Source organism: Suricata suricatta, chromosome 5 (assembly GCF_006229205.1).
Source record: "Suricata suricatta isolate VVHF042 chromosome 5, meerkat_22Aug2017_6uvM2_HiC, whole genome shotgun sequence".
In the NCBI taxonomy this organism is placed as follows: domain Eukaryota; kingdom Metazoa; phylum Chordata; class Mammalia; order Carnivora; family Herpestidae; genus Suricata; species Suricata suricatta.
Window position 1 is genome coordinate 137,104,952 of NC_043704.1, and position 12,519 is coordinate 137,117,470.

Here is a 12,519-nt window from a genome sequence, read left to right on the forward strand (position 1 = left end):
AGCCAGCTCCAGGCTCTGAGCTGCCAGCACAGAGCATGACGCGGAGATCGAACCCCCAGACTGTGAGATCATGACCTGAGCCGAAGTCAGATGCTTAACTGGCTGAGCCACCCAGGCGCCCAGAGAGTGAAAAATTTCTTGTGTGTGGAGGTGAAGTGAGGAGAGAGGAGAGACACGGAAACCTGGTTCCTGTAGCTAAACATTGACAGATCACACTTGACTTAACCTGATGTGACATTGCACCCTGCTGGCCGTCTGTCCATGGTCTTTGACTCCTTGCTCCCTCCTGCCTTCCTCAATGCTCGGTGCTCACAACACCCTTAGCTCAAAGTCACCTCTCAGTGTCAGGAACAGGAAGTGTGCTGGGGGAAAAGGAGTCAGTGTGGAGCAGTTTCATATCCCCTAGGGTTACCAATGGCCAGTGGAAGGGGCAAATGAAACTAGAGAACAGCACAAAGCACAAGGAACGTCAGGAACCCCCTGGCTCAGTGACAGCGCTCTAGTAGGTCCTGGATTTTTAGGTGAAAGTTTCTATTCGACCTTTACTGCATCGCAGCATTCCCAGTTCTGGATCATAGCAAAAATGAAGTGTGAAAGAGTGCAAAATTTTTTGTAGTTGATTCTGTCTCTTCCCCTAAATCCTTTTAGTTTTATTCCAACCCTGAAGGTGATCAGGAAAAGTGTTAACCATATAAAACCAGAACTTCTACTTATTGTCACTTTCCAACACCCTTAGCTGTCAAAATCAAAAGAATTTTATAGTGAACACCTAGACCTGTCACTGTATTTTACCACTCACATTTTATTGTACTTGTGAATTACAGAGCTGTCTATCCTTCCATCCACCAAACCATCTTGGGATTTCTTAAAATGCATTTCAAAATAAATTGCAGTCCTCAGTAAACTTCCCCCTAAATTTTTCATCTTGTATATTATTTACCAAAATTAAATATTGACTTACAGTTTTTTGATATACAGTTTATGGACAATGAAATGCACAAATATTTAGAGTACATCTGCTCCTTTATTTTCACAAATGCATTCTCACTGCATAACCCCAAACCCAGTTGAAATATAGAAAATTAGCATCATCTCAGAAAGTTCTCTCAAGCCCCTTTCTAGGCAGCCCCCACCCCTCAGGGACAATGGCTATAGTTTTGATTTTTTCCACTGTAGGTTAGATAAACCTAGAACTTTATATAATGGTATCATTGCCATATGTACTGTCTTATATAATAAGGCTTTTTCACTCAACATAGTGTTTTTGAGATTTATCCATCATGATTCATTCTTTTTATTGTTTAACAGTATTCCTTTGTATGGATGTACCACAGTTTATTTATCCTATCAGTGGATATCTGGGTTCTTTCCAGTTTTGGGTTCTTAAGAAGAAAGCTGTTATGAATATTCCCTTGTATTTGCCGTTGCACTATAGCATGACTTAACCGTGGGGTAGAATTTGTGTTGGGTTCTGAAGAGGCAGTGTATAATGCAAAGCATGAAAAATAGGCAATTAAATCTTAATCCTTTCTTCTTGAAATATTATAGAAAAAGCAGCTCATCAATTAGAAACTGCTTAAGAGCTAATTAAAAGGGATTTTAACAATAAGAATATTTATTACTTGTTTCCTGCATAAAACCTCTGGAGCAGAGCAATTCCAGGCTCTTTCAGTACCTCCAAATGCCATTAAAAACCCAGCAGCTCACCTCATACCCATTAGATTGGCCATTATCAAATGAACAAACAAACAAAAAATAACAAGTGTTGGTGAAGATGTGGGAAAATTGGAATAATTGTGCACTCATGGTGGGAATGTGAAATGGTACAGTATTGTGGAAAACGGTGTGGTGCTTCCTTAAAAGATTAAAAATCGAATTACCATATAATCCAGCAATTCCACTTCTGAGTATATGCCTCAAAGAATTGAAAGCAGGGTCTTGAAGAGAAATCTGTACATCCATGTTATAGCGGTATTTTCATAAAAGCCAAATGTTGGAAGCAACCCAGGTGTCTACTGATAGATGCAAAGCATGTGGTTGATTCATACAATGGAATATTATTCAAACTCGAAAAGGAAGAGAATTCTGCCACCTGCTACAACACGGATAAACCTTATGCTAAGTGAAATAAGCCAGTCACAAGAAGACAAATACTATATGATTCCACTTTATATGAAGCACCTAGAGTAGTCACATTCATAGAAAATAGAGTGGTAGTTTCCTGGGGATGGCCAGAGAGAGGGGGTGGGGGGTGGGGAGGTTTTGGAGTGTTAGTTTTACAAGGCAAAAAAGTTCTGGAAATGTGTTGTACAATAATGTGATTGTATGTAAACACTACTGAACTTGGTACCCTTAAAAATAGTGGTAAGTTCTATGTTATATGTGTTTTACCACAATTAGTAAATTAAAAAAAACCCAACCCAGTCGCTTCTGATCCTTCTTTGTCATCTTGTGCATATTTGTCATGTTTTCTCTTATGGTTGAAAGATGGTGCCACTGTTAGGCATCATAGCAGGACTATGTCCAGAGAAGAGGAGAGACCTTCCTCTTGTTTATTAGGGAGGAACTTTTCTCTGATGAGAAAAGCTTCACCTCTCAGCTCCCTTTGGCCAGATTATGTCTCATGCTATAAGGGAGCTTGGAAAGCAAGTATGTACCATTTTTCAGCCTCGGCAGAGAGCAGCAGACTCTTCCAGAAAGAACAAGGGGTTGGGGAATGGCTTTTGGGTAGGCAACCAACATTATCTTCTGAATGGACTACTGTTAGGGCGGATGGGTCCTTGTTTGTGAGCTCAGCACTGATGGCCACTATCAGTGGAGACCAGAGCAATCTTGGTTGATACAGGGATTGGTCTGCCTTTAATATATGCAGAGCCAGGGCAAGAATATAATTGAAAACCACCAGCTTGCCTTTGTTCTTTTCCCACTCCTGCCTTTGTCCTATAGTATGAAGGACTTTCCTCCCCAGGAATTTTGTGAGCCATTTGACTTCATATTGGTATCTTGAAGTTGGCCACAGTGGGAATACCGATACTGTGGAACTCAGTAAATGCTACAGACTAAGGTTCTTTCCACCCCGAGTACCAGTGCCTTGCTGGACCTTTCACACAGGCTCGTGGACAGTCAGCTCCTAGGTCCAGGCTCTGTTCATCTTTTCTCTTTTACCACTCCTTGGGCCAAGTTCTGTGCGTGTTGGCAGTGTGGTCTGGCTGTGGGAGAACCAAGGAAAGAGCCTTGTGCAGGCCCTGGAAGGAGGCCCAGGGTTGTTGGGGTAGGGAGTTCGGGGACTGAAGCAGTAATACCTGGAACAGGGTGTAGATTCTCTGCATATTTGGCCTGAGGAGAGGGGCTCGGCTTTAGACGTGAAACTTGTAAAGTGTGACTTCAGGACAGGGGACCAGTCGACTTGTAGGGTGGGGAAGAGAGGGAAATACTTTTGTTTACTCTCCCCAATCTTCTGCCTTTGACTGGATGGGAGAGAATCCCTCCATCCTTCATACACCTGCCTAACTTCTCACTGAGGGGAGAATTGCTAGTCTCATTTATCAGAACCCAGCCCTCATTCATGGGCTGTGTTTTAGTAGTGGACGGGGTTTCTGTGTCTTAAGGTTTAGGATATCCATAAGACGCAACTTTTGTAATTTTGTAACAGCTGGGCAGCTCACCTATGACTGCACCTGGGCGTGATGCTCAGGCTGGAATCCTTTCCATTTTAGATTCAGGAAGGAAAGAGAAAGGCCTCTTCACTTGAGTCTGTTAGGGTCAGGCATGCAGCCTCTATATTAAATTTGTACCTCCTAGAACAGTATTTCTCAGGGGTTAGTGCTCAGACCAGCAGCATCAGCATCCCCTGAGAATGTACTAGAAATGCAGATTCTAGGGTCCTTCCCCACACCTCCTGGATCAGACATTCGCGGTGGCGGGGGGCAGTAGTGTTATTTAGTAAGTCCTCCAGGCGAGTCTGATGCAGCTGAAAGATTGAGACCACTGCTCTAGAAGAATGTAGCTTGGTGTAATCATCTGCCGCGGCTTTCGGAACGAAGTGCCACAGAGCCGGTGGCAGATGACAGAAATTCACTTTTCACGGCTCTGGAGGCAGGAAGCCTGAGATCAAAGTGTTGGCAGGGCCGGATCCTGCTGAGGGTCACGACAGCAGGCTCTGTTCCAGGCCTCTCTCGTTGGCTTGTAGGTGGCTCTGTTCTCCCTGTGTCTTCTCATCATCTTCCCTCTGCACACGTCTGTGTCCAAATTTCCTCTTCTTATAAAGATACTCATCTGATTGGATTAGGGCCGACTGTAATGACCTTCATTTAACTTAGTGACCTCGCTAAAAACCCTGTTTCCAAATGTGGTTACATTCTGAGGTACTGTGGGTTAGGACTAAAACACATGGATTCTTTGGAGGACGCAATTCAGCCTGTAACACTTGGGAAAGCTGGTCATGTAATGTATGTGTCTTTCTCCCCATTCCCCAGTTGTGAGCTTATGGAGGTCAGAGACTGGGTCTTCCTTGTTTTTGTAGCTTTAGCATCTTACAAGATGCCCAACAGTCTTTCAATAAATTTAAATTAATTGGCTGTGGATGGAAGAGCTTTTTGATGTTTTATTGGGGTTGTAATCTTAAGATTATATATCTACAAAGCACACATCTCAATACTTATGGTCTCAGACCTGTTTCTCAAGGAAGTCTGATGTAAGACACTTATTGGCTGAAGTTTTGCTACCTCATGTTGCTATAGATTTTTGAGTTGCTTAATCCTACTTTCTCCTTGTGTGTGGTGTGTGTGTGTGTGTGTGTGTGTGTGTGTAGTGGGAGCATACTTCTGGGGCCATAGATGAGGCTTGACATCTCAACTCTCTCAGAAACTTGTTTGTTTTCTTCTTTTCTGCCGAAGAGCTTTTGAAAAGAAAAGAAAATATTAGCCCGGCTTCAATCAAACATAGCAGAGGATTCTAGGTGTTTGTATTTTTAAGAACTCGGGGGTGCCTGGGTGGCTCAGTCGGTTAAGCCTCCGGCTTCGGCTCAGGTCAGATCTCACGTTTGTGGGTTCGAGCCCCGCATCGGGCTCTGTGCTGACAGCTAGTTCAGAGCCTGGAGCCTGCTTCCGGTTCTGTGTCTCCTTCTCTCTCTGCCCCTCCTGCTCTCATGCTCTGTCTCTCTCTGTATCAAAAATAAATAAAACATTTAAAAAAAAAAAAGAACTCAAAACCAGACTGTGATAAACAGATAATTGTCATTGAGATGTATCCCACTTTATTTGCTAGGGATTTCCTATTGTGGCTTTTCAATTCAGTAGACAGTAGAATTACAAGTTGCCATGGCAACCTACCCGTTGCCTAAGTTGCCTGGGCCTTAAAGACACAGAAACCACATTTGGGTTTCTTCCATAGAGCTGACATTGTTATGAAACAGAGCCCAGCAGAGTGAATGCTGAATGAGAGCAGACATCCTGCCCCCACTTCTTTTCCCTCCCCTCTCCTCTTGTGGTTTCTGTGTTTACCAGGCCCCTGAATAGCCCAGTGTTAGAAATTGTATAATTTGGTCTCTGGAGTTCTTTCAAGAAAACAACCACATTGCTGTGTCCCATGTAGGTTTGCTACCTTTGTTGGTAACAAACTCTGGGAGTTAGGAGATTTGGGGATGGTTGGCATATACGTCAACTCCCACTTCAATACAGTGTTTGACAAATGATAGACTCCTGTCATTTCTGGGACTGCCCTTCTTTTATTCAGGTGGGACATCAAAAGAACACTCCAAAGAACCTGAAGACTGGTTCTCAAGATATTTCTGACTTGAAGGAAAAGCCTGGCAGACCTGGGGACCATTCTTGGTGACACCCAGAAGTAGAATTAACTGGTGAAACTTGACGAAACACTGGAACTCTGGCAACTGCTCTAAATGAATTTGCTCGTTCCTCTGAGCTTTGCCCGTAGCCACTGTTACAAAACTAATTATAAAAGATCTTGAGAGCCAAAGGGAGGCTGATTCCTCTGATAAGCTAATTTGAGAGCATACCTTGGGCCTGAGTTGTAATATACTTCCAGGAGGCATGATTGAGAAGTGAAAGAATATAAAGGGAAACTCCTCAATAAAATGAAACCTCCCCTTGGCTACAGAAATTGCAATTACCCGAAGTTTGCTAGCTATGAAAGTCTTGTTTAATTTCTTTCCAGGTTGTAAGCCATCATTCAGTACTGATTCTTATGGCTCCTTTTAAGGAACCAAGGAGGGACCTCCTGTTTTGCTATAGGAAGTACTATGTTTCGTGGGGGAAGTGAGATTCACCTATGAAAGTTACCAATCCAGGCACTGGGGCAGTCTTGGCTTTGCCTGTGACTTCTTTGAGCACTCCAGGCAGTCACTGACCTTGCCGGTTACCCATGTGTAGGAAATGGATGATCACACTAGCAGGCATTTAGACTGGGGAAGTCATGTGCTGCAATAGTTCTCAGACTTTTCTCTCATCAGGACTCACACATAATGGGTGTTTTAGTGTAAGTCCTCCCAAAAGAGGACAGGAAGTTAGGTGCTGGAAATGACGCTAGGAAGCGAGGCAAGGGAGGAAGAGCTGGAGAGAGAAGGGAGAAAAGCCAGTACAGGAGGTGTTAATGAGCTGGCTGCTGCTGAGGCCAAGTGGCGCTCTGTCACGCTGGGCGCCTCTAGGACATGCCTCAGACTGTCCTGCCAAGCGATGAGGAGGTGGAGTATTTGTCCACTGATTCTATTATTGGTTGCCCCTGAGGGTTGAGCTGCTTCCCACATACAGAGAAAGCCCTCAGGCTGAGAAACAGACACCTGGGCCCCTGAAGTGGGTCGCTGTCGGCAATCACAGGAACTGTCCTCTGGTTTGTAGGTGATCTCAGACCCGGGCCAGGGCAGCAAAAGTGTCTGCTTCACTCCGTGCCAGTATCCGTCGTGGTGGTGGTGGATTTAGAATCTCATCTGCAAATTCTTGACACACCTTGCATTCAGAGATGGGGATCTGTGGCTTTTTTTTCCCCTTTCTCTTGAATATATAGGCAGGCTTGACCAACAGGATATGATATAAGTGATCTATGTGACTTCCAAGGTTAGGTCATAAAAAGCCATGCAAATTCCACCTTCATTGCTGGGGTACTTGCACTTGGAGCTTTGATCTGCTATGTAAGAAGTACAGTTACCCCGAGACTGCCACGGTGCAGAGGCCACGGGGAGCCAGCAGCCCCCGCTGAGCTCCCTAGCTGTGGCCAGTGTCAGCTGCCAGCCATGCCAGTGAACTGGTCCCGCTGAACTTTCAGATACCCACAGCCTCAGCCGATCTCCGGCTGCAACCCGCGGTGCGCACTGTCCAGTCAGGCCCTGCCCGATCCCTGACCTTCACATTCTGTGAAAAAAATATAATGATTGTTTTACTCTTCTACATTTGGAGAACTTTGTTTTGCAATCAGAGTAACTGGAACATTTACCCGGGAAACTGGTGGCATGGAGGACATGCTCACGTAACACCTTTTGGGGTAGGGGTAGCCTGCCATTTTCCAGAGAAGTCACTGGAAGCCTAGTGAGGTAAAAATATTCACCTGAGCTCACATTAGCATCCCCTCCCCCAAGCTGTGCCATTATCAGCTCCCCCTCTGCTGTCTGAGGATGCTGCATTACTGGAAGATGATATTTTGCAAAGAGCTTTGTGAAGAGTCTGGGAGCACCTTGCACTCAGACTGTGTGCCTTTTCTTTCCTTACGCTGGAATTCAGCAGTAAGATTGTACCGGCTGCTGCTTCATAAAGGAACCATCTCATCCTCTTTATCCAAAGCAGTTAGAATCAAGGACAAAGGAAGGAAGGGGGAAATGACTTGTTTAATTAATCTAGAAATCTTTCCATCATGTGACTCTTTTAAACTTGGACAAAAACTCTTAAAAACTTGGTGTTCTGGCAAGGAGTCATGAGTGTGGTTTACAAATTCTGGGACTCTGAGGGGCTAGGAGAAGAAAGTTCTCTGAAATTTTAGCCTCAGAATCATATGAACCTTGAAGTAACTCCTACAAAAGGGAACGTCAGTGTTGCACAGTGTAAGGCACTGTAATGAATGGAGTGTAAGTGCATTCAACAGCACATGGATTCCATTTTCCTTGATAATACACTTGGATTTAGAAATGATGTAGAAAAGCATTCAGAAAATATGTTTTTGGTTTTTAAATGTGTACTGTTAAAAAGAATTTCAAAACTCCAAACTGTTCTTGACACCAAATGAACCCAAACCTCTGTCATATTCATGCATTTCTAGTTTAAACCCCCAAGGCTGATTTATTACCTGCCTCTTTCAGAAGTTGATCATAATCCTTCTTTATGTCATTGAGAATAGAAAATATGAGATAAAAAATGGTCATTCTGATGGCTTTCCCTGACTCTGTGTGAGTTATGGAGACTGGATGGCTGGGTTTCAGAGACTGACTGTTAAAATGGTTCTAAAAAATTTTAACTGAAACGTGATCAATTCAGAGACTGCATATAGATAAATCTTCATCACAGCTTCTTCTTCTTCTTCTTTTTAATGTTTTATTTATTTATTTTGAGAGAGAGGAGAAAGAAAGCACGAGCAGGAGAGGGGCAGAGAGAGAGGAGACAGAGAATCCTAAGCAGGCTCCTCTCTGTCAGCCCGAGCCCTACTTGAGGCTCAATCCTATGAACAGTGAGATTGTGAGATCATGACCTGAGCTGAAACCAAGAGTCGGATACTTAACCGACTGAGCCCCACAGTCGTCCCTCTTTATCACAGATTCTAAAGTGGCTAAGCTTCAACATTCCTCAGGATCCCTGAAATGCAAACTTATGTCTTCTGTTTACAGAACATGGAACATTGCTGAGACAATAGTTTGATTTTTTTTTTTTTTTAAAGATTAATCTAGGTTTTAGGCACAGTAACGGAGAACTTCTGGGAAAATGTGTACGCAGAGCTCTCAGGGTGTTCTCTAACTTAAAAAAACTAAAACAAGAGTGTAAATTAATACGTGTGTAGAGTGAGCATATGAGTGTGCTTAATTGTTTATACCTGCCTCATCACCAGACAGAAGTCAGCTTTTTCCTTTACCCCATGTATTTCCTGTAAACTGGATATTATATCTAAAGACTTGATTAGATTCAAGTTAATTATTTATGGCTAGATTGCACTACAGGTGATGTTGTGGTTTCATACAGCATCATAGCTATTTATTTAGCTTATGATTCCGAAGGTCATTCTTTAATTTGGGCGAGCTCAGTTGGGAAGATCTAGTCTTGGCCGGGTTCACTCATGTGTCTGGCCCGCTGGTGGCTTGGCTGTGCTGACTGGCTTAGATAGGCACACCTCATTTTACTGTGCTTTGCAAATACTGCACTTTTTACACGTTGAAGGTTTGTGTCACCTCTGGGTCAAGCAAGCCTATTGGTGCCATTTGTCTAATAGCGTTTGCTCACTTTGTGTCTCTGTTACATTTTGGGGATTCTTGCAGTATTTCAAACTTTTTCATCATTATGTTTGTTATGGTGACCTGTGATCAGTGATCTTTGATGTTACTATTGTAATTGTTTTGGGGTGCCACGAACTGTAACCCATATAATAAGGATGAACCTAATTGATAAATATTGTCTGTATTCTAATTGCTTCACCAACCAGCCATTCCCCAGTTTTTCTCCCTCTTTTTGGGCCTCCCTGTTTCCTGAGACACAATATTGAAATTAGGCCAGTTAACAACCTTATAAATGGCCTTGAAGTGTTCAAGTGAAAGGAAGAGTCAATTGATGTGGCAAACTTCACTGTTCTCTTATTTTAAGAAATTGCCACAGTCACCCCAACCTTTGGCAACCCTCACCCTAATCAGTCAGCAGCTATTTCCAACATGGAGGAAAGACCCTCCACCAGCAAAAAGATGACAGCTTGCTGAAAGCATCAGATGATGGTTAGCCTTTTTAGCAATAAAGTATTTTTTTAAGCTTATTTATTTATTTTGAGACAGACAGAGAGCATGAGTGAAGGAGGGACAGAGAGGGAGGGAGAGAGAAAATTCCAAGCAGGCTCTGCATTGTCAGCGTGGAGCTTGATGTGGGGCTCAAATTCATGAACTATGAGTCAGGACCCAACCCAAAGCCAAGAATTGGACGCTAACCGACTGAACCATCCACGCACCCCGGAATAAAGTAGTTTTAAATTAAGGTATGCCCGATGCTTTTTAGACATGATGCTATTGCAGACTTAATAGACTACAGTGTAGTGTAAACGTAACTTTTATATGCATCGAGACACCAAAAAAACCTTGATTTGCTTTATTTTGCCATTCATTTGTTGTGGTCTGGGAACCAAACCTGCAATATCTTTGAGTTATGCCTGTAATGGATTCAGCTTGGGGGGCTCAGATGCGTGAGACCTTTCTCCGTGTGCTCACTTGTTCTGTAGCATGCTATTTGGGACTTATTCACATGGCAACTTGGAGTCCCCAGGAACACACAAAGCCTCTTGAGGCGTAGTTTTTGACCTTGTACAATATCATTTCCATAAGAGGAAATCTCAACGCCAGTCCAGAAGTGGAGAAAAAGACTACTTCTTGATGGAATAAACTACAGTGCACATTGCTAGGGCATAGGTACAAGGAGGAAAAGAATTTATGGTCATACTGTCAATCTCCCACACTGGGTTTGTATTTTTCACAAGTGGGTCAACTAGCAGGAAAATTTCCCAAGCTACTGTTGAAAATGGAAGTTTCTGAGAAACCTGGTACTATGAATGTGTCAGAGTAACAGAGAAGCCCTGAAAATTAGAATTCTGAGTTCAGTCGAGGTGCTAAGTCAGCAGTTGGTGAGGAGTTTTTTTTCTAAAAACTATTGTGGTAAAAGCTTGCTGTGGCATATATGTATATGTGTGTATATGTGCGTGTATATATATACACACCCATATATAATATTTTGCCTCACTGTCTCAGCTATAGAATAGGGACATCCAGTTAGTTCACTTGAAAATGTAACTACTAGCAAATAAAACCTACAGGGTATAGAATATACTATGGACTATTACAAGACATAACAGTGCTGTGTAGAGTAGGATCACTTTATAACAAAGTACCATTGACTGGGTTGCTTAGGCAACAGAAATTTATTTCTTGCAGTCTAGAGGCTAGTAAGTCTGAGGTCAGGGTGCAACAGTGTTAGATTTTGGTGAAGTCTCTCTTCCTGGCTTGCAGACTCTGCCTTCTTGCTGGGGAGTGGGGAAGGATTGGGAGAAAGGTGTCTGGAGAGGAGAGAAAGTTCTCTTATCTTTTCTTATAAGGGCACTAATCCCAGGCATGCCTGGGTGGCTCAGTTGGTTAAGCATCCAACTTCGGCTCAGGTCATGATCTCACTGTTCATGGGTTCGAGCCCTGTGTCGGGCTCTGTGCTGACAGCTCAAAACCTGGATCCTGCTTCAGATTCTGTGTATCCTTCCCTCTCTGCCCCTCCCCTGCTCATGCTCTCTCTCTCTAAACTAAAAATGAACATTAAAAAAAATAAGGGCACTAATCCCATCATAAGGACCCCACCCCTATGACCTCATCTAAACCTAATTACTTCCCAAAGCCCCCGTCATCTTGGGGGGGCCTGACTTCAACATAGAATTTTGAGGGACACAGTCCATAACAAGTTACACATAAAATCAGATTTTTCTGGGCTATATTTAATGGAGAGTGAGCAGTATTTTGAATATTTAGGGGGATATGGTAGCATATTTCCTATATTTAAAGGGCTTACATATGGGAAATTAATTAAAGCTGTGGTGTCTTAGAAGAATTGGGAATTGCAAATAAAAGCTATGAGGATTATAGAGAGCTGACTTCAGTTTATTATAAGAAAGACCTTTGGAATAATTTGGGCTCTTTACTATGGGGGAAATAGCCTGCCATATGAGGTCACAGGTTCCATATCTTTGGTTCAGAGAACGGTCCTGCTTCACTGGTTGGCAGTCCTATTCCATGCAGGGCATTTTGTTAAGTATTTGGTAAATGGTGATAAAAATTACAGTTTTATTTTACTGTGGTGAAGTTCTATTAAGGGTAAGTATAGGGACTTCTGCAGGATAGTGAGAGGAGGGACTCTCAAGAATATGACACTTACTGTTTCTGATGAATCTGTACGTAGGATGGAAAAATGCCCACTCCGATCCAATTATTTTCTCCTCCGCTGAACCAAAGGCTGTGTGACCTGCTAATCCTCATTTTCTCAGCAGGCGGCGCTCTAGCACCAGGGATTGCATAAAAAGTATCACTAGCGGAACAAGGACTTTTTTGGTTAATGTTTGTTTTTCAGGCAAAAAAAGAAAGCTGTTAGGAAAAATAAACAGTTTATCAGGCGTTCCGACAAAGACACTTCAGGGGGAAGACAAGCTGTCGCTTCAAGGACAGGAAGAAAAATCCCTGCATTTGTAGAAGCATTAGACGCTGCGTGAATGCCTTGCAAGAAAAAAAAAAAAGTCATGAAACGAAGAAGAAAAAACAGCAGAGATAATAGAGAAGATTAAGAAAATAGAAAACAATTGAAA